The sequence below is a fragment of the Taudactylus pleione genome, unplaced genomic scaffold, assembly GCF_031769625.1.
Source record: "Taudactylus pleione unplaced genomic scaffold, aTauple2 ptg000473l, whole genome shotgun sequence".
Classification (NCBI taxonomy): Eukaryota; Metazoa; Chordata; class Amphibia; order Anura; family Myobatrachidae; genus Taudactylus; species Taudactylus pleione.
The window spans coordinates 5,485,150-5,505,452 of NW_028284875.1; the positions used below are offsets into that span (position 1 = coordinate 5,485,150).

The following is a 20,303-nucleotide window of genomic DNA, read 5'->3' on the forward strand; positions in this document are numbered from 1 at the left end:
AAAAGTAACTCATTTAAAATTAATAAACCAAGTTAAGTTACTTAGTCAACTCGATGCTAAAATCACTCAACTAAAAATAATGCGCTTTGTCCATTTACTCCTGTGGCCCAATCGGTCTGTGTGCGGTACTTATAAGACAGTATCTGTTGAGCAATGCTGAGGTTGTGAGTTGAAGCCTCACCTGGAGCAAATGTAATTTTTTTTCTAATGTCATCAGTTAATGATTATCATCTGCTACCTGAACATCCTGATATGAAGGCAGAAAAAAAAACTCAAACATGACTGTTTTTAAGGTACCAGTACACACAGCTGCTTTGGTTCATATGCACTGTAAACATTACTTTAGTTAGTCAACAAAATGGAATGCAAAAGACTACCTCTTTATTGGTAAAAGAGATGCATCAATCTGTTTTGCTGCAATGTAACATGAGGGTCCACACTATTAGGTCTGGATAGTACAATCACATTTCATGCTGGGATTTGTAAAGCAAAGAACACAAATAAACGGCTTTCCTATATCGCAACAATTAATGATTATACTAATGAAAAATTCAGTTTCACTCAAAGATGTTACTAAGCCCCAGTGGCCTAATGGATAAGGCACTGGCCTCCTAAGCCAGGGATTGTGGGTTCAAGTCCCATCTGGGGTGGTAGGCTTTATTTCATTAAAATAATTTTGGAGATATTCCTTTCATTCTTGCTTCATACTGCACAAATGGCTCCACCAGAAACTTTTATCTGCTTATCAATCCGGAACTGTTCAGCTTGCAAAATTATGGCCCAGTATCTAAAAGCAGACATTTATCCTAATGACATTGTGGATTAGTTTTCTGAAAAGTTTACTATCACCTGGGACAGTGGCTTCAAGTCCCATCTAGGATGCATGTTCCTTTGTTGCTCATTCTCATTCTAGAAGTTATGCTTTTTTTCAATTCAGGTGACTGTCTTAATGGTATTGCAGAAAATCCATATATACCAAAACATACCTATTAAGTTTTAATTGCAATTTAATATCAGAGTGGCTACAAAATAACAATTTCTATTGCAATTGTTGATGGGTTTCTTGAAGTCCTCTCATCCATGTCATCAAAATGGTAATTTTCTGCCTTTTATATTTCTTTGGACACTGACTTTACTGACAATTTAGGTGCTTCAGACCAAAAAAACAATGTTTACCTTTAAATATAGAGCACAAGTGAGATTTAACTTATTTTTATTTAAAGATACTGCATTTTTTGGTATTATAGTGTATATTTTCCCTATGCAACATTAAAGTTACATATATCTATAGCAAATATTATTTAAGATAAATAAACAGGAATTATTTTACAATTTTGACAATATTGTACTGTACAACAGTGGCATGAATTCATTGCAATATACACCTATGGATACATAAAACTGGGCAATAACACAAATGCACAGTATAATTGATTACCTTATAATTAGAATATTACTTTTATTTGGTACTTTAGTATTGGGTGCAGTAGTTTAGTGGATTTAAAAAGTAACTCATTTCAAATTAATAAACCAAGTTAATTTACTTAGTCAACTCGATGCTAAAATCACTCAACTAAAAATAATGCGCTTTGTCCATTTACTCCTGTGGCCCAATCGGTCTGTGTGCGGTACTTATAAGACAGTATCTGTTGAGCAATGCTGACGTTGCGAGTTCAAGCCTCACCTGGAGCAAATGTAATTTTTTTTCTAATGTCATCAGTTAATGATTATCATCTGCTACCTGAACATCCTGATATGAAGGCAGAAAAAAAAACTCAAACATGACTGTTTTTAAGGTACCAGTACACACAGCTGCTTTGGTTCATATGCACTGTAAACATTACTTTAGTTAGTCAACAAAATGGAATGCAAAAGACTTCCTCTTTATTGGTAAAAGAGTTGCATCAATCTGTTTTGCTGCAATGTAACATGAGGGTCCACACTATTAGGTCTGGATAGTACAATCACATTTCATGCTGGGATTTGTAAAGCAAAGAACACAAATAAACGGCTTTCCTATATCGCAACAATTAATGATTATACTAATGAAAAGATGTTACTAAGCCCCAGTGGCCTAATGGATAAGGCACTGGACTCCTAAGCCAGGGATTGTGGGTTCAAGTCCCTTCTGGGGTGGTAGGCTTTATTTCATTAAAATAATTTTGGAGATGTTCCTTTCATTCTTGCTTCATACTGCACAAATGGCTCCACCAGAAACTTTTATCTGCTTATCAATCCAGAACTGTTCAGCTTGCAAAATTATGGCCCAGTATCTAAAAGCAGACATTTATCCTAATGACATTGTGGATTAGTTTTCTGAAAAGTTTACTATCACCTGGGACAGTGGCTTCAAGTCCCATCTAGGATGCATGTTCCTTTGTTGCTCATTCTCATTCTAGAAGTTATGCTTTTTTTCAATTCAGGTGACTGTCTTAATGGTATTGCAGAAAATCCATATATACCAAAACATACCTATTAAGTTTTAATTGCAATTTAATATCAGAGTGGCTACAAAATAACAATTTCTATTGCAATTGCTGATGGGTTTCTTGAAGTCCTTTCATCCATGTCATCAAAAGGGTAATTTTCTGCCTTTTATATTTCTTTGGACACTGACTTTACTGACAATTTAGGTGCTTCAGACCAAAAAAACAATGTTTACCTTTAAATATAGAGCACAAGTGAGATTTAACTTATTTTTATTTAAAGATACTGCATTTTTTGGTATTATAGTGTATATTTTCCCTATGCAACATTAAAGTTACATATATCTATAGCAAATATTATTTAAGATAAATAAACAGGAATTATTTTACAATTTTGATAATATTGTACTGTACAATAATGGCATGAATTCATTGCAATATACACCTATGGATACATAAAACTGGGCAATAACACAAATGCACAATATAATTGATTACCTTATGATTAGAATATTACTTTTATTAGGTACTTTAGTATTGGGTGCAGTAGTTTAGTGGATTTAAAAAGTAACTAATTTAAAATTAATAAACCAAGTTAATTTACTTAGTCAACTCGATGCTAAAATCCCTCAACTAAAAATAAAGTGCTTTGTCCATGTGCTCCTGTGGCGCAATCGGTCTGTGCGCCGTACTTATAAGACAGTATCTGTTGAGCAATTCTGAGGTTGTGAATTCAAGCCTCACCTGAAGCAAATGTAATTTTTTTTCTAATTTCATCAGTTAATGATTATCATCTGCTTCCTGAACATCCTGATATGAAGGCAGAAAAAAAACACAAACATGACTGTTTTTAAGTACCAGTACACACAGCTGCTTTGGTTCATATGCACTGTAAAAATTACTTTAGTTAGTCAACAAAATGGAATGCAAAAGACTACCTCTTTATTGGTAAAAGAGATGCATCAATCTGTTTTGCTGCAATGTAACATGAGGGTCCACACTATTAGGTCTGGATAGTACAATCACATTTCATGCTGGGATTTGTAAAGCAAAGAACACAAATAAATGGCTTTCCTATATTGCAACAATTAATGATTATACTAATGAAAAAATCAGTTTCACTCAAAGATGTTACTAAGCCCCAGTGGCCTAATGGATAAGGCACTGGCCTCCTAAGCCAGGGATTGTGGGTTCAAGTCCCATCTGGGGTGATAGGCTTTATTTCTTTAAAATAATTTTGGAGATGTTCCTTTCATTCTTGCTTCATACTGCACAAATGGCTCCACCAGAAACTTTTATCTGCTTATCAATCCGGAACTGTTCAGCTTGCAAAATTATGGCCCAGTATCTAAAAGCAGACATTTATCCTAATGACACTGTGGATTAGTTTTCTGAAAAGTTTACTATCACCTGGGACAGTGGCTTCAAGTCCCATCTAGGATGCATGTTCCTTTGTTGCTCATTCTCATTCTAGAAGTTATGCTTTTTTTCAATTCAGGTGACTGTCTTAATGGTATTGCAGAAAATCCATATATACCAAAACATACCTATTAAGTTTTAATTGCAATTTAATATCAGAGTGGCTACAAAATAACAATTTCTATTGCAATTGCTGATGGGTTTCTTGAAGTCCTTTCATCCATGTCATCAAAATGGTAATTTTCTGCCTTTTATATTTCTTTGGACACTGACTTTACTGACAATTTAGGTGCTTCAGACCAAAAAAACAATGTTTACCTTTAAATATAGAGCACAAGTGAGATTTAACTTATTTTTATTTAAAGATACTGCATTTTTTGGTATTATAGTGTATATTTTCCCTATGCAACATTAAAGTTACATATATCTATAGCAAATATTATTTAAGATAAATAAACAGGAATTATTTTACAATTTTGATAATATTGTACTGTACAACAGTGGCATGAATTCATTGCAATGGATATGGATACATAAATCTGGGCAATAACACAAATGCACAATATAATTGATTACCTTATAATTAGAATATTACTTTTATTTGGTACTTTAGTATTGGGTGCAGTAGTTTAGTGGATTTAAAAAGTAACTCATTTAAAATTAATAAACCAAGTTAAGTTACTTAGTCAACTCGATGCTAAAATCACTCAACTAAAAATAATGCGCTTTGTCCATTTACTCCTGTGGCCCAATCGGTCTGTGTGCGGTACTTATAAGACAGTATCTGTTGAGCAATGCTGAGGTTGTGAGTTCAAGCCTCACCTGGAGCAAATGTAATTTTTTTTCTAATGTCATCAGTTAATGATTATCATCTGCTACCTGAACATCCTGATATGAAGGCAGAAAAAAAAACTCAAACATGACTGTTTTTAAGGTACCAGTACACACAGCTGCTTTGGTTCATATGCACTGTAAACATTACTTTAGTTAGTCAACAAAATGGAATGCAAAAGACTACCTCTTTATTGGTAAAAGAGATGCATCAATCTGTTTTGCTGCAATGTAACATGAGGGTCCACACTATTAGGTCTGGATAGTACAATCACATTTCATGCTGGGATTTGTAAAGCAAAGAACACAAATAAACGGCTTTCCTATATCGCAACAATTAATGATTATACTAATGAAAAATTCAGTTTCACTCAAAGATGTTACTAAGCCCCAGTGGCCTAATGGATAAGGCACTGGCCTCCTAAGCCAGGGATTGTGGGTTCAAGTCCCATCTGGGGTGGTAGGCTTTATTTCATTAAAATAATTTTGGAGATATTCCTTTCATTCTTGCTTCATACTGCACAAATGGCTCCACCAGAAACTTTTATCTGCTTATCAATCCGGAACTGTTCAGCTTGCAAAATTATGGCCCAGTATCTAAAAGCAGACATTTATCCTAATGACATTGTGGATTAGTTTTCTGAAAAGTTTACTATCACCTGGGACAGTGGCTTCAAGTCCCATCTAGGATGCATGTTCCTTTGTTGCTCATTCTCATTCTAGAAGTTATGCTTTTTTTCAATTCAGGTGACTGTCTTAATGGTATTGCAGAAAATCCATATATACCAAAACATACCTATTAAGTTTTAATTGCAATTTAATATCAGAGTGGCTACAAAATAACAATTTCTATTGCAATTGTTGATGGGTTTCTTGAAGTCCTCTCATCCATGTCATCAAAATGGTAATTTTCTGCCTTTTATATTTCTTTGGACACTGACTTTACTGACAATTTAGGTGCTTCAGACCAAAAAAACAATGTTTACCTTTAAATATAGAGCACAAGTGAGATTTAACTTATTTTTATTTAAAGATACTGCATTTTTTGGTATTATAGTGTATATTTTCCCTATGCAACATTAAAGTTACATATATCTATAGCAAATATTATTTAAGATAAATAAACAGGAATTATTTTACAATTTTGACAATATTGTACTGTACAACAGTGGCATGAATTCATTGCAATATACACCTATGGATACATTAAACTGGGCAATAACACAAATGCACAGTATAATTGATTACCTTATAATTAGAATATTACTTTTATTTGGTACTTTAGTATTGGGTGCAGTAGTTTAGTGGATTTAAAAAGTAACTCATTTCAAATTAATAAACCAAGTTAATTTACTTAGTCAACTCGATGCTAAAATCACTCAACTAAAAATAATGCGCTTTGTCCATTTACTCCTGTGGCCCAATCGGTCTGTGTGCGGTACTTATAAGACAGTATCTGTTGAGCAATGCTGACGTTGCGAGTTCAAGCCTCACCTGGAGCAAATGTAATTTTTTTTCTAATGTCATCAGTTAATGATTATCATCTGCTACCTGAACATCCTGATATGAAGGCAGAAAAAAAAACTCAAACATGACTGTTTTTAAGGTACCAGTACACACAGCTGCTTTGGTTCATATGCACTGTAAACATTACTTTAGTTAGTCAACAAAATGGAATGCAAAAGACTTCCTCTTTATTGGTAAAAGAGTTGCATCAATCTGTTTTGCTGCAATGTAACATGAGGGTCCACACTATTAGGTCTGGATAGTACAATCACATTTCATGCTGGGATTTGTAAAGCAAAGAACACAAATAAACGGCTTTCCTATATCGCAACAATTAATGATTATACTAATGAAAAGATGTTACTAAGCCCCAGTGGCCTAATGGATAAGGCACTGGACTCCTAAGCCAGGGATTGTGGGTTCAAGTCCCTTCTGGGGTGGTAGGCTTTATTTCATTAAAATAATTTTGGAGATGTTCCTTTCATTCTTGCTTCATACTGCACAAATGGCTCCACCAGAAACTTTTATCTGCTTATCAATCCAGAACTGTTCAGCTTGCAAAATTATGGCCCAGTATCTAAAAGCAGACATTTATCCTAATGACATTGTGGATTAGTTTTCTGAAAAGTTTACTATCACCTGGGACAGTGGCTTCAAGTCCCATCTAGGATGCATGTTCCTTTGTTGCTCATTCTCATTCTAGAAGTTATGCTTCTTTTCAATTCAGGTGACTGTCTTAATGGTATTGCAGAAAATCCATATATACCAAAACATACCTATTAAGTTTTAATTGCAATTTAATATCAGAGTGGCTACAAAATAACAATTTCTATTGCAATTGCTGATGGGTTTCTTGAAGTCCTTTCATCCATGTCATCAAAAGGGTAATTTTCTGCCTTTTATATTTCTTTGGACACTGACTTTACTGACAATTTAGGTGCTTCAGACCAAAAAAACAATGTTTACCTTTAAATATAGAGCACAAGTGAGATTTAACTTATTTTTATTTAAAGATACTGCATTTTTTGGTATTATAGTGTATATTTTCCCTATGCAACATTAAAGTTACATATATCTATAGCAAATATTATTTAAGATAAATAAACAGGAATTATTTTACAATTTTGATAATATTGTACTGTACAATAATGGCATGAATTCATTGCAATATACACCTATGGATACATAAAACTGGGCAATAACACAAATGCACAATATAATTGATTACCTTATGATTAGAATATTACTTTTATTAGGTACTTTAGTATTGGGTGCAGTAGTTTAGTGGATTTAAAAAGTAACTAATTTAAAATTAATAAACCAAGTTAATTTACTTAGTCAACTCGATGCTAAAATCCCTCAACTAAAAATAAAGTGCTTTGTCCATGTGCTCCTGTGGCGCAATCGGTCTGTGCGCCGTACTTATAAGACAGTATCTGTTGAGCAATTCTGAGGTTGTGAATTCAAGCCTCACCTGAAGCAAATGTAATTTTTTTTCTAATTTCATCAGTTAATGATTATCATCTGCTTCCTGAACATCCTGATATGAAGGCAGAAAAAAAACACAAACATGACTGTTTTTAAGTACCAGTACACACAGCTGCTTTGGTTCATATGCACTGTAAAAATTACTTTAGTTAGTCAACAAAATGGAATGCAAAAGACTACCTCTTTATTGGTAAAAGAGATGCATCAATCTGTTTTGCTGCAATGTAACATGAGGGTCCACACTATTAGGTCTGGATAGTACAATCACATTTCATGCTGGGATTTGTAAAGCAAAGAACACAAATAAATGGCTTTCCTATATTGCAACAATTAATGATTATACTAATGAAAAAATCAGTTTCACTCAAAGATGTTACTAAGCCCCAGTGGCCTAATGGATAAGGCACTGACCTCCTAAGCCAGGGATTGTGGGTTCAAGTCCCATCTGGGGTGATAGGCTTTATTTCTTTAAAATAATTTTGGAGATGTTCCTTTCATTCTTGCTTCATACTGCACAAATGGCTCCACCAGAAACTTTTATCTGCTTATCAATCCGGAACTGTTCAGCTTGCAAAATTATGGCCCAGTATCTAAAAGCAGACATTTATCCTAATGACATTGTGGATTAGTTTCCTGAAAAGTTTACTATCACCTGGGACAGTGGCTTCAAGTCCCATCTAGGATGCATGTTCCTTTGTTGCTCATTCTCATTCTAGAAGTTATGCTTTTTTTCAATTCAGGTGACTGTCTTAATGGTATTGCAGAAAATCCATATATACCAAAACATACCTATTAAGTTTTAATTGCAATTTAATATCAGAGTGGCTACAAAATAACAATTTCTATTGCAATTGCTGATGGGTTTCTTGAAGTCAATTCATCCATGTCATCAAAAGGGTAATTTTCTGCTTTTTATATTTCTTTGGACACTGACTTTACTGACAATTTAGGTGCTTCAGACCAAAAAAACAATGTTTACCTTTAAATATAGAGCACAAGTGAGATTTAACTTATTTTTATTTAAAGATACTGCATTTTTTGGTATTATAGTGTATTTTTTCCCTATGCAACATTAAAATTACATATATCTATAGCAAATATTATTTAAGATAAATAAACAGGAATTATTTTACAATTTTGACAATATTGTACTGTACAACAATGGCATGAATTCATTGCAATATACACCTATGGATACATAAAACTGGGCAATAACACAAATGCACAATATAATTGATTACCTTATAATTAGAATATTACTTTTATTAGGTACTTTAGTATTGGGTGCAGTAGTTTAGTGGATTTAAAAAGTAACTGATTTAAAATTAATAAACCAAGTTAAGTTACTTAGTCAACTCGATGCTAAAATCACTCAACTAAAAATAATGCGCTTTGTCCATGTACTCCTGTGGCCCAATCGGTCTGTGTGCGGTACTTATAAGACAGTATCTGTTGAGCAATGCTGAGGTTGTGAGTTCAAGCCTCACCTGGAGCAAATGTAATTTTTTTTCTAATGTCATCAGTTAATGATTATCATCTGCTACCTGAACATCCTGATATGAAGGCAGAAAAAAAACCTCAAACATGACTGTTTTTAAGGTACCAGTACACACAGCTGCTTTGGTTCATATGCACTGTAAACATTACTTTAGTTAGTCAACAAAATGGAATGCAAAAGACTACCTCTTTATTGGTAAAAGAGTTGCATCAATCTGTTTTGCTGCAATGTAACATGAGGGTCCACACTATTAGGTCTGGATAGTACAATCACATTTCATGCTGGGATTTATAAAGCAAGGAACACAAATAAACGGCTTTCCTATATCGCAACAATTAATGATTATACTAATGAAAAATTCAGTTTCACTCAAAGATGTTACTAAGCCTCAGTGGCCTAATGGATAAGGCACTGGCCTCCTAAGCCAGGGATTGTGGGTTCAAGTCCCATTTGGGGTGATAGGCTTTATTTCATTAAAATAATTTTGGAGATGTTCCTTTCATTCTTGCTTCATACTGCACAAATGGCTCCACCAGAAACTTTTATCTGCTTATCAATCCAGAACTGTTCAGCTTGCAAAATTATGGCCCAGTATCTAAAAGCAGACATTTATCCTAATGACATTGTGGATTAGTTTTCTGAAAAGTTTACTATCACCTGGGACAGTGGCTTCAAGTCCCATCTAGGATGCATGTTCCTTTGTTGCTCATTCTCATTCTAGAAGTTATGCTTTTTTTCAATTCAGGTGACTGTCTTAATGGTATTGCAGAAAATCCATATATACCAAAACATACCTATTAAGTTTTAATTGCAATTTAATATCAGAGTGGCTACAAAATAACAATTTCTATTGCAATTGCTGATGGGTTTCTTGAAGTCCTTTCATCCATGTCATCAAAAGGGTAATTTTCTGCCTTTTATATTTCTTTGGACACTGACTTTACTGACAATTTAGGTGCTTCAGACCAAAAAAACAATGTTTACCTTTAAATATAGAGCACAAGTGAGATTTAACTTATTTTTATTTAAAGATACTGCATTTTTTGGTATTATAGTGTATATTTTCCCTATGCAACATAAAAGTTACATATATCTATACCAAATATTATTTAAGATAAATAAACAGGAATTATTTTACAATTTTGATAATATTGTACTGTACAACAGTGGCATGAATTCATTGCAATATACACCTATGGATACATAAAACTGGGCAATAACACAAATGCACAATATAATTGATTACCTTATGATTAGAATATTACTTTTATTAGGTACTTTAGTATTGGGTGCAGTAGTTTAGTGGATTTAAAAAGTAACTAATTTTAAATTAATAAACCAAGTTAATTTTCTTAGTCAACTCGATGCTAAAATCACTCAACTAAAAATAAAGCGGTTTGTCCTTGTGCTCCTGTGGTGCAATCGGTATGTGCGCGGTACTTATAAGACAGTATCTGTTGAGAAATCCTGAGGTTGTGAATTCAAGGCTCACCTGGAGCAAATGCAATTTTTTTTCTAATGTCATCAGTTAATGATTATCATCTGCTTCCTGAACATCCTGATATGAAGGCTGAAAAAAAACACAAACATGACTGGTTTTAAGTACCAGTACACACAGCTGCTTTGGTTCATATGCACTGTAAAAATTACTTTAGTTAGTCAACAAAATGGAATGCAAAAGACTACATCTTTCTTGGTAAAAGAGTTGCATCAATCTGTTTTGCTGAAATGTAACATGAGGGTCCACACTATTAGGTCTGGATAGTACAATCACATTTCATGCTGGGATTTGTAAAGCAAAGAACACAAATAAACGGCTTTCCTATATCGCAACAATTAATGATTATACTAATGAAAAAGTCAGTTTCACTCAAAGATGTTACTAAGCCCCAGTGGCCTAATGGATAGGGCACTGGCCTCCTAAGCCAGGGATTGTGGGTTCAAGTCCCATCTGGGGTGATAGGCTTTATTTCATTAAAATAATTTTGGAGATGTTCCTTTCATTCTTGCTTCATACTGCACAAATGGCTCCACCAGAAACTTTTATCTGCTTATCAATCCGGAACTGTTCAGCTTGCAAAATTATGGCCCAGTATCTAAAAGCAGACATTTATCCTAATGACATTGTCGATTAGTTTTCTGAAAAGTTTACTATCACCTGGGACAGTGGCTTCAAGTCCCATCTAGGATGCATGTTCCTTTGTTGCTCATTCTCATTCTAGAAGTTATGCTTTTTTTCAATTCAGGTGACTGTCTTAATGGTATTGCAGAAAATCCATATATACCAAAACATACCTATTAAGTTTTAATTGCAATTTAATATCAGAGTGGCTACAAAATAACAATTTCTATTGCAATTGCTGATGGGTTTCTTGAAGTCCTTTCATCCATGTCATCAAAAGTGAAATTTTCTGCCTTTTATATTTCTTTGGACACTGACTTTACTGACAATTTAGGTGCTTCAGACCAAAAAAACAATGTTTACCTTTAAATATAGAGCACAAGTGAGATTTAACTTATTTTTATTTAAAGATACTGCATTTTTTGGTATTATAGTGTATATTTTCCCTATGCAACATTAAAGTTACATATATCTATTGCAAATATTATTTAAGATAAATAAACAGGAATTATTTTACAATTTTGATAATATTGAACTGTACAACAATGGCATGAATTCATTGCAATATACACCTATGGATACATAAAACTGGGCAATAACACAAATGCACAATATAATTGATTACCTTATGATTAGAATATTACTTTTATTAGGTACTTTAGTATTGGGTGCAGTAGTTTAGTGGATTTAAAAAGTAACTAATTTTAAATTAATAAACCAAGTTAATTTTCTTAGTCAACTCGATGCTAAAATCACTCAACTAAAAATAAAGCGCTTTGTCCATGTGCTCCTGTGCCGCAATCGGTATATGCGCAGGACTTATAAGACAGTATCTGTTGAGAAATCCTGAGGTTGTGAATTCAAGCCTCACCTGGAGCAAATGTATTTTTTTTTCTAATGTCATCAGTTAATGATTATCATCTGCTTCCTGAACATCCTGATATGAAGGCAGAAAAAAAACACAAACATGACTGTTTTTAAGTACCAGTACACACAGCTGCTTTGGTTCATATGCACTGTAAAAATTACTTTAGTTAGTCAACAAAATGGAATGCAAAAGACTACATCTTTCTTGGTAAAAGAGTTGCATCAATCTGTTTTGCTGCAATGTAACATGAGGGTCCACACTATTAGGACTGGATAGTACCATCACATTTCATGCTGGGATTTGTAAAGCAAAGAACACAAATAAACAGCTTTCCTATATCGCAACAATTAATGATTATACTAATGAAAAAATCAGTTTCACTCAAAGATGTTACTAAGCCCCAGTGGCCTAATGGATTGTGGGTTCAAGTCCCATCTGGGGTGATAGGCTTTATTTCATTAAAATAATATTGGAGATGTTCCTTTCATTCTTGCTTCATACTGCACAAATGGCTCCACCAGAAACTTTAATCTGCTTAACAATCTGGAACTGTTCAGCTTGCAAAATTATGGCCCAGTATCTAAAAGCAGACATTTATCCTAATGACATTGTGGATTAGTTTCCTGAAAAGTTTACTATCACCTGGGACAGTGGCTTCAAGTCCCATCTAGGATGCATGTTCCTTTGTTGCTCATACTCATTCTAGAAGTTATGCTTTTTTTCAATGCAGGTGTCTGTCTTAATGGTATTGCAGAAAATCCATATGTACCAAAACATACCTATTAAGTTTTAATTGCAATTTAATATCAGAGTGGCTACAAAATAACAATGTCTATTGGAATTGCTGATGGGTTTCTTGAAGTCCTTTCATCCTTGTCATCAAAAGGGTAATTTTCTGCTTTTTATATTTCTTTGGACACTGACTTTACTGACAATTTAGGTGCTTCAGACCAAAAAAACAATGTTTACCTTTAAATATAGAGCACAAGTGAGATTTAACTTATTTTTATTTAAAGATACTGCATTTTTGGTATTATAGTGTATATTTTCCCTATGCAACATTAAAGTTACATATATCTATACCAAATATTAGTTAAGATAAATAAACAGGAATTATTTTACAATTTTGATAATATTGAACTGTACAACAATGGCATGAATTCATTGCAATATACACCTATGGATACATAAAACTGGGCAATAACACAAATGCACAATATAATTGATTACCTTATGATTACAATATTACTTTTATTAGGTACTTTAGTATTGGGTGCAGTAGTTTAGTGGATTTAAAAAGTAACTAATTTAAAATTAATAAACCAAGTTAATTTACTTAGTCAACTCGATGCTAAAATCACTGAACTAAAAATAATGCGCTTTGACCATGTGCTCCTGTGGCACAATCGGTCTGTGCGCAGGACTTATAAGACAGTATCTGTTGAGCAATGCTGAGATTTTGAGTTCAAGCCTCACCTGGAGCAAATGTAATTTTTTTCTAATGTCATCAGTTAATAATTATCATCTGCTTCCTGAAAATCCTGATATGAAGGCAGAAAAAAAACACAAACATGACTGTTTTTAAGTACCAGTACACACAGCTGCTTTGGTTCATATGCACTGTAAACATTACTTTAGTTAGTCAACAAAATGGAATGCAAAAGACTACCTCTTTATTGGTAAAAGAGTTGCATCAATCTGTTTTGCTGCAATGTAACATGAGGGTCCACACTATTAGGTCTGGATAGTACAATCACATTTCATGCCGGGATTTGTAAAGCAAAGAACACAAATAAACGGCTTTCCTATATCGCAACAATTATTGATTATACTAATGAAAAAATCAGTTTCACTCAAAGATTTTACTAAGCCCCAGTGGCCTAATGGATAAGGCACTGGCCTCCTAAGCCCCAGGGATTGTGGGTTCAAGTCCCATCTGGGGTGATAGGCTTTATTTCATTAAAATAATTTTGGAGATGTTCCATTCATTCTTGCTTCATACTGCACAAATGGCTCCACCAGAAACTTTTATCTGCTTATCAATCCGGAACTGTTCAGCTTGCAAAATTATGGCCCAGTATCTAAAAGCAGACATTTATCCTAATGACATTGTGGATTAGTTTTCTGAAAAGTTTACTATCACCTGGGACAGTGGCTTCAAGTCCCATCTAGGATGCATGTTCCTTTGTTGCTCATTCTCATTCAAGAAGTTATGCTTTTTTTCAATTCAGGTGACTGTCTTAATGGTATTGCAGAAAATCCATATATACCAAAACATACCTATTAAGTTTTAATTGCAATTTAATATCAGAGTGGCTACAAAATAACAATTTCTATTGCAATTGCTGATGGGTTTCTTGAAGTCCTTTCATCCATGTCATCAAAAGGGTAATTTTCTGCCTTTTATATTTCTTTGGACACTGACTTTACTGACAATTTAGGTGCTTCAGACCTAAAAAACAATGTTTACCTTTAAATATAGAGCACAAGTGAGATTTAACTTATTTTTATTTAAAGATACTGCATTTTTGGTAATATAGTGTATATTTTCCCTATGCAACATTAAAGTTACATATATCTATACCAAATATTATTTAAGATAAATAAACAGGAATTATTTAACAATTTTGATAATATTGAACTGTACAACAATGGCATGAATTCATTGCAATATACACCTATGGATACATAAAACTGGGCAATAACACAAATGCACAATATAATTGATTACCTTATGATTAGAATATTACTTTTATTAGGTACTTTAGTATTGGGTGCAGTAGTTTAGTGGATTTAAAAAGTAACTAATTTAAAATTAATAAACCAAGTTAATTTACTTAGTCAACTCGATGCTAAAATCACTCAACTAAAAATAATGCGCATTGACCATGTGCTCCCGTGGTGCAATCGGTCTGTGCACAGGACTTATAAGGCAGTATCTGTTGAGCAATGCTGAGGTTGTGAGTTCAAGCCTCACCTGGAGCAAATGTAATTTTTTTTCTAATGTCATCAGTTAATGATTATCATCTGCTTCCTGAACATCCTGATATGAAGGCAGAAAAAAAACACAAACATGACTGTTTTTAAGTACCAGTACACACAGCTGCTTTGGTTCATATGCACTGTAAACATTACTTTAGTTAGTCAACAAAATGGAATGCAAAAGACTACCTCTTTATTGGTAAAAGAGTTGCATCAATCTGTTTTGCTGCAATGTAACATGAGGGTCCACACTATTAGGTCTGGATAGTACAATCACATTTCATGCTGGGATTTGTAAAGCAAAGAACACAAATAAACGGCTTTCCTATATCGCAACAATTAATGATTATACTAATGAAAAAATCAGTTTCACTCACAGATGTTACTAAGCCCCAGTGGCCTAATGGATAAGGCACTAGCCTCCTAAGCCAGGGATTGTGGGTTCAAGTCCCATCTTGGGTGAAAGGCTTTATTTCATTAAAATAATTTTGGAGATGTTCCTTTCATTCTTGCTTCATACTGCACAAATGGCTCCACCAGAAACTTTTATCTGCTTATCAATCCGGAACTGTTCAGCTTGCAAAATTATGGCCCAGTATCTAAAAGCAGAAATTTATCCTAATGACATTGTGGATTAGTTTCCTGAAAAGTTTACTATCACCTGGGACAGTGGCTTCAAGTCCCATCTAGGATGCATGTTCCTTTGTTGCTCATTCTCATTCTAGAAGTTATGCTTTTTTTCAATTCAGGTGACTGTCTTAATGGTATTGCAGAAAATCCATATATATCAAAACATACCTATTAAGTTTTAATTGCAATTTAATATCAGAGTGGCTACAAAATAACAATTTCTATTGCAATTGCTGATGGGTTTCTTGAAGTCCTTTCATCCATGTCATCAAAAGGGTAATTTTCTGCCTTTTATATTTCTTTGGACACTGACTTTACTGACAATTTAGGTGCTTCAGACCAAAAAAACAATGTTTACCTTTAAATATAGAGCACAAGTGAGATTTTACTTATTTTTATTTAAAGATACTGCATTTTTTGGTATTATAGTGTATATTTTCCCTATGCAACATTAAAGTTACATATATCTATACCAAATATTATTTAAGATAAATAAACAGGAATTATTTTACAATTTTGATAATATTGAACTGTACAACAATGGCATGAATTCATTGCAATATACACCTATGGATACATAAAACTGGGCAATAACACAAATGCACAATATAATTGATTACCTTATGATTAGAATATTACTTTTATTAGGTACTTTAGTATTGGGTGCAGTAGTTTAGTGGATTTAAAAAGTAACTAATTTTAAATTAATAAACCAAGTTAATTTTCTTAGTCAACTCGATGCTAAAATCACTCAACTAAAAATAAAGTGCTTTGTCCATGTGCTCCTGTGCCGCAATCGGTATATGCGCAGGACTTATAAGACAGTATCTGTTGAGAAATCCTGAGGTTGTGAATTCAAGCCTCACCTGGAGCAAATGTAATTTTTTTTCTAATGTCATCAGTTAATGATTATCATCTGCTTCCTGAACATCCTGATATGAAGGCAGAAAAAAAACACAAACATGACTGTTTTTAAGTACCAGTACACACAGCTGCTTTGGTTCATATGCACTGTAAAAATTACTTTAGTTAGTCAACAAAATGGAATGCAAAAGACTACATCTTTCTTGGTAAAAGAGTTGCATCAATCTGTTTTGCTGCAATGTAACATGAGGGTCCACACTATTAGGACTGGATAGTACCATCACATTTCATGCTGGGATTTGTAAAGCAAAGAACACAAATAAACGGCTTTCCTATATCGCAACAATTAATGATTATACTAATGAAAAAATCAGTTTCACTCAAAGATGTTACTAAGCCCCAGTGGCCTAATGGATTGTGGGTTCAAGTCCCATCTGGGGTGATAGGCTTTATTTCATTAAAATAATATTGGAGATGTTCCTTTCATTCTTGCTTCATACTGCACAAATGGCTCCACCAGAAACTTTAATCTGCTTAACAATCTGGAACTGTTCAGCTTGCAAAATTATGGCCCAGTATCTAAAAGCAGACATTTATCCTAATGACATTGTGGATTAGTTTCCTGAAAAGTTTACTATCACCTGGGACAGTGGCTTCAAGTCCCATCTAGGATGCATGTTCCTTTGTTGCTCATACTCATTCTAGAAGTTATGCTTTTTTTCAATGCAGGTGTCTGTCTTAATGGTATTGCAGAAAATCCATATGTACCAAAACATACCTATTAAGTTTTAATTGCAATTTAATATCAGAGTGGCTACAAAATAACAATGTCTATTGGAATTGCTGATGGGTTTCTTGAAGTCCTTTCATCCTTGTCATCAAAAGGGTAATTTTCTGCTTTTTATATTTCTTTGGACACTGACTTTACTGACAATTTAGGTGCTTCAGACCAAAAAAACAATGTTTACCTTTAAATATAGAGCACAAGTGAGATTTAACTTATTTTTATTTAAAGATACTGCATTTTTGGTATTATAGTGTATATTTTCCCTATGCAACATTAAAGTTACATATATCTATACCAAATATTAGTTAAGATAAATAAACAGGAATTATTTTACAATTTTGATTATATTGAACTGTACAACAATGGCATGAATTCATTGCAATATACACCTATGGATACATAAAACTGGGCAATAACACAAATGCACAATATAATTGATTACCTTATGATTACAATATTACTTTTATTAGGTACTTTAGTATTGGGTGCAGTAGTTTAGTGGATTTAAAAAGTAACTAATTTAAAATTAATAAACCAAGTTAATTTACTTAGTCAACTCGATGCTAAAATCACTCAACTAAAAATAAAGCACTTGGACCATATGCTCCTGTGGCGCAATCGGTCTGTGTGCGGTACTTATAAGACAGTATCTGTTGAGCAATGCCGAGGTTGTGAGTTCAAGCCTCACCTGGAGCAAATGTAATTTTTTTTCTAATGTCATCAGTTAATGATTATCATCTGCTACCTGAACATCCTGATATGAAGGCAGAAAAAAAAACTCAAACATGACTGTTTTTAAGGTACCAGTACACACAGCTGCTTTGGTTCATATGCACTGTAAACATTACTTTAGTTAGTCAACAAAATGGAATGCAAAAGACTACCTCTTTCTTGGTAAAAGAGTTGCATCAATCTGTTTTGCTGCAATGTAACATGAGGGTCCACACTATTAGGGCTGGATAGTACAATCATATTTCATGCTGGGATTTGTAAAGCAAAGAACACAAATAAATGGCTTTCCTATATCGCAACAATTAATGATTATACTAATGAAAAAATCAGTTTCACTCAAAGATGTTACTAAGCCCCAGTGGCCTAATGGATAAAGCACTAGCCTCCTAAGCCCGGGCTTGTGGGTTCAAGTCCCATCTGGGGTGATAGTCTTTATTTCATTAAAATAATTTTGGAGATGTTCCTTTTATTCTTGCTTCATACTGCACAAATGGCTCCACCAGAAACTTTTATCTGCTTATCAATCCGGAACTGTTCAGCTTGCAAAATTATGGCCCAGTATCTAAAAGCAGACATTTATCCTAATGACATTGTGGATTAGTTTCCTGAAAAGTTTACTATCACCTGGGACAGTGGCTTCAAGTCCCATCTAGGATGCATGTTCCTTTGTTGCTCATTCTCATTCTAGAAGTTATGCTTTTTTTCAATTCAGGTGACTGTCTTAATGGTATTGCAGAAAATCCATATATACCAAAACATACCTATTAAGTTTTAATTGCAATTTAATATCAGAGTGGCTACAAAATAACAATTTCTATTGCAATTGCTGATGGGTTTCTTGAAGTCCTTTCATCCATGTCATCAAAAGTGAAATTTTCTGCCTTTTATATTTCTTTGGACACTGACTTTACTGACAATTTAGGTGCTTCAGACCAAAAAAACAATGTTTACCTTTAAATATAGAGCACAAGTGAGATTTAACTTATTTTTATTTAAAGATACTGCATTTTTTGGTATTATAGTGTATATTTTCCCTATGCAACATTAAAGTTACATATATCTATAGCAAATATTATTTAAGATAAATAAACAGGAATTATTTTACAATTTTGATAATATTGAACTGTACAACAATGGCATGAATTCATTGCAATATACACCTATGGATACATAAAACTGGGCAATAACACAAATGCACAATATAATTGATTACCTTATGATTAGAATATTACTTTTATTAGGTACTTTAGTATTGGGTGCAGTAGTTTAGTGGATTTAAAAAGTAACTAATTTTAAATTAATAAACCAAGTTAATTTTCTTAGTCAACTCAATGCTAAAATCACTCAACTAAAAATAAAGCGCTTTGTCCATGTGCTCCTGTGCCGCAATCGGTATATGCGCAGGACTTATAAGACAGTATCTGTTGAGAAATCCTGAGGTTGTGAATTCAAGCCTCACCTGGAGCAAATGTAATTTTTTTTCTAATGTCATCAGTTAATGATTATCATCTGCTTCCTGAACATCCTGATATGAAGGCAGAAAAAAAACACAAACATGACTGTTTTTAAGTACCAGTACACACAGCTGCTTTGGTTCATATGCACTGTAAAAATTACTTTAGTTAGTCAACAAAATGGAATGCAAAAGACTACATCTTTCTTGGTAAAAGAGTTGCATCAATCTGTTTTGCTGCAATGTAACATGAGGGTCCACACTATTAGGACTGGATAGTACCATCACATTTCATGCTGGGATTTGTAAAGCAAAGAACACAAATAAACGGCTTTCCTATATCGCAACAATTAATGATTATACTAATGAAAAAATCAGTTTCACTCAAAGATGTTACTAAGCCCCAGTGGCCTAATGGATTGTGGGTTCAAGTCCCATCTGGGGTGATAGGCTTTATTTCATTAAAATAATATTGGAGATGTTCCTTTCATTCTTGCTTCATACTGCACAAATGGCTCCACCAGAAACTTTAATCTGCTTAACAATCTGGAACTGTTCAGCTTGCAAAATTATGGCCCAGTATCTAAAAGCAGACATTTATCCTAATGACATTGTGGATTAGTTTCCTGAAAAGTTTACTATCACCTGGGACAGTGGCTTCAAGTCCCATCTAGGATGCATGTTCCTTTGTTGCTCA

The 20,303-nt window shown here is 33.6% G+C and overlaps 8 non-coding genes across 8 annotated transcripts; all 8 read left to right on the forward strand.

Annotated features, from left to right (window-relative positions):
• The first annotated feature begins 577 nt into the window (after positions 1-577).
• On the forward strand, positions 578-650 carry TRNAR-CCU (transfer RNA arginine (anticodon CCU)). The gene has a single exon. It is a non-coding gene; the product is annotated as a tRNA-Arg (tRNA).
• A 2,914-nt stretch (positions 651-3,564) lies between these two features.
• On the forward strand, positions 3,565-3,637 carry TRNAR-CCU (transfer RNA arginine (anticodon CCU)). The gene has a single exon. It is a non-coding gene; the product is annotated as a tRNA-Arg (tRNA).
• Positions 3,638-5,063: 1,426 nt separating this feature from the next.
• TRNAR-CCU (transfer RNA arginine (anticodon CCU)) lies at positions 5,064-5,136 on the forward strand. Its single transcript has one exon. It is a non-coding gene; the product is annotated as a tRNA-Arg (tRNA).
• A 2,914-nt stretch (positions 5,137-8,050) lies between these two features.
• Positions 8,051-8,123, forward strand: TRNAR-CCU (transfer RNA arginine (anticodon CCU)). The gene has a single exon. It is a non-coding gene; the product is annotated as a tRNA-Arg (tRNA).
• A 1,430-nt stretch (positions 8,124-9,553) lies between these two features.
• TRNAR-CCU (transfer RNA arginine (anticodon CCU)) lies at positions 9,554-9,626 on the forward strand. Its single transcript has one exon. It is a non-coding gene; the product is annotated as a tRNA-Arg (tRNA).
• Positions 9,627-11,054: 1,428 nt separating this feature from the next.
• TRNAR-CCU (transfer RNA arginine (anticodon CCU)) lies at positions 11,055-11,127 on the forward strand. Its single transcript has one exon. It is a non-coding gene; the product is annotated as a tRNA-Arg (tRNA).
• Positions 11,128-14,027: 2,900 nt separating this feature from the next.
• Positions 14,028-14,102, forward strand: TRNAR-CCU (transfer RNA arginine (anticodon CCU)). Its single transcript has one exon. It is a non-coding gene; the product is annotated as a tRNA-Arg (tRNA).
• A 3,922-nt stretch (positions 14,103-18,024) lies between these two features.
• On the forward strand, positions 18,025-18,117 carry TRNAI-UAU (transfer RNA isoleucine (anticodon UAU)). Its single transcript is given in 2 exon segments — positions 18,025-18,062; positions 18,082-18,117. It is a non-coding gene; the product is annotated as a tRNA-Ile (tRNA).
• The last annotated feature ends 2,186 nt before the right edge of the window (positions 18,118-20,303 follow it).